Genomic DNA, 2,900 nt, shown 5'->3' on the forward strand with positions numbered 1-2,900 from the left:
TGGGGGGTGAAGGATGGAGATGGAGAAGGTTGCCAGCTTAGTTATTAAGTGGTCCAAGCAGGTCAGGGGATGCTCACGGTCTGGATAGTTTAGCAGATACCAGGAAGTGGGTATTTAACTAGATGAGACACAAGACTAACTGGAAATGTGAGACATAGTGAAGGATGGCACCACTAAGCTGAGGCAGCCCTCCATAGTGAGTTCCATAGGCACCCTCTCTTAGGCAATGGAGCCCCAATCTTTACTGCACATCCTCATAGCCTCTGGGCCAGGGCCCTCTCCATCTGGCTGGCTGATACCCCAGAACACACAACGGTGTGGAACTGTGGATTCCAGCCACCCGCCCTTCAGCAGGCAGTCAGCAAACGCCCAGCTCAGCTAAACACACAGGTTTGGTGGGGATTCAGGAAGTGAAGGCCAATGAGTCCTCTAATCACTGGTTCTCCATCTGGTACATAAATCTATGCATTCTGTTACACTGGTTGTTTAAATACCAGGGCCAGTTTGTCTCCCAAATATCCTAAGAGGCCCCTCCCTCTTGGACATGCATTTTGCAAGCTGGGTTCTTTGCACAAAAGTTAACAAGCTGTCCTCTTCCTTCTCCCTTCTTTCCCCTGCCTCACATTAGTTGTACCCCACCCCACCAGCTTTAATACCCCAGTCCCCTAAGACTTTGGGTAACATGAGCCCATTCCTCAGAGCATGATCAGGTCCAAGTTCACTGAAAAAAAATTGTTTCTGGTGCCTCAACGTTAGATTAGACCCTGAATGATGATGACCTTCTAAATGGCCAGTCACCCACTTCTGTGGCATCTCTAAAGTATGTCTCTATATCCACAGCATAAAGGATGCCATTCCATTTTTATATTCCAATTCTGAGTCTGCTTCCAGTAAGAGGAGGTGATAATGGCTTGGACGAACGAGCCTCTGCAGTTGGTCCTGACAAAGATTGAACAATTGTGCTTGGAGGCTGCTTACTGTCCATTTGTGAATATGCTGTTCCCTGGTTATATTGCTTTGAAGAAATTAACTTCCAAGGTCAGGTGGAACATGAATATACCCAGAATTTAAAAATATGACAAGTAAGTTTTAAGAGAGTGAAGGTTGACAAAATAATTTTTGTGGACAAGTCTTTGAAAGGAAAGTCAAGTCTTTTTGAATTTGTCCAGTGGCTCAAGAAATTTTTTGATGCAAAGTGTAGTGGCAAAGATTGTGACCCCACGGTGTTCGCTAAGCAAGGTCGAGGTATGTCAGGAGCACCTTCCCTTGTTGCTTCAGTCCTGAAAAAACCAACCATGCAGCTCCTCAGGGGTCCATTTAGAATCAAAGAACTCTTAATACAGGTTCTGGCTTGGAGGGAAAGAATCTTGGCTTACGTAATGGAAATGACAAAGCAGCCAAATCAATGTAACAGGTCAGTGTGTTGAAACCACTGACAAGTTGGAACAGCAAAGGAGTTCTACTTTGAAAAACTAAGGAATGTTGAGTTGATTTGCCAGGAGAATGAGGAAGAAGATTGCCCTGTATTGGGAGTATGGCATCTCGCTTTGGGAGGAACTAAGACAGCAACGTAGTAGGAGGACCCTAGGCTCGTCTCATCCCTCGAACACAACTGAACAGCTATCAAATCTCTCTCAAAACCCCAAAAATCAACCTGAAGACTGACAGAACAAACTTCACAACAAAAGGGAAGGAGTATGGCGTTTCTGTACCACAGATGAAGCTTTGTAATTCCTAATGGAGGGGACTCATGGGAAGAACCAGCACAGTTTTAACAGCCTGGGCCAGCAAAGCAGTAACAATTGAATTATTCACTCCAAATCCTGTGCTTAATTGCAAAATGCTCTGTGTTATTCTTAGAAGACACGCTGGTTTGTTTCCCTAAGCAAAATGCACACTTAAAGTGCCCTTTGAAGAAATTTCATTTCTTCTCCAATTAAAGTTTGAGTTGGCATCATTATTCCTTACCTATAGTATTAACATCTAGTGGGTCCACCTTGGAAATGAAGAGGCTCATCTTGGGAGCTCACCAGGGGGTTGCTGGTAAACTGATTTCTGGACAAGGTGTGTTACAGAGGACACTGAGGTGAAGACTCCATAAAGAAATGTAAGGACTTGATTCACTGAATTGAAGTAAGTTTCTGTGAAATATGATTACAGAACAATTTAATGAGTGTTACCATAGGTGATAAGGGGGAAAAAAGGAAAGAAATCCAGAAAGAATTTTTCAGTTCTTACTTTATTTGATCTCCCTGCCCTGTGGGAACAGTATATACTCCTATCTCATTCAAGAAAGGATTGAGGATAAGATTCATATTTTTGGAATGTAGTAAGTTGATACTTTCCTTGCTGACTTCAGCTCTTCTTTTAACAGTTTTATTGATACAACTCATCTACCTTTAATACATCCATGGAACTGTACAACGAGCCCCACTATCAAGTTTAAAACGTTTTTATCACTCCCAAAAGGAACCCACACCCATTAGCAATCACCCCAATTTCACTCAAGCCCCAGCCCTATGCAATCACTAATCTACTTTGCATCTGTAAGGATTTGCCAGTTCTGGATAGTTAATATCAGGGGAATCATACCATATGCAGTACTTTCAGACTGCCTTCTTGCACTTACATGTTTTCAAAGTCTATCCATGTTGCAGCATGTACTGGTACCTCATTCCTTCTTATTGCCAGATAATATTCTACTGCATGAATATACCATATTTCACTGGTATGGCCATTGGTAGTCTTCCCTTCCCTTCCCTTCCCTTCCCTTCCCTTCCCTTCCCTTCCCTTCCCTTCCCTGATGGTAGTCAGATACCATCACTGATGGCCATAGGTAGTCTTCCCTTCTTGGGTATTATGAATAATGCTGCTACGAACACTCGTGTACAAGTTTTTGT

At 43.1% G+C, this 2,900-nt stretch overlaps 1 pseudogene; it reads left to right on the plus strand.

Moving 5' to 3' along the window:
- Positions 1-906: 906 nt before the first annotated feature.
- LOC110570082 lies at positions 907-1,574 on the plus strand (annotated as a pseudogene).
- Positions 1,575-2,900: the final 1,326 nt, after the last annotated feature.

This window comes from Neomonachus schauinslandi, chromosome 1, assembly GCF_002201575.2.
Source record: "Neomonachus schauinslandi chromosome 1, ASM220157v2, whole genome shotgun sequence".
NCBI lineage: Eukaryota > Metazoa > Chordata > Mammalia > Carnivora > Phocidae > Neomonachus > Neomonachus schauinslandi.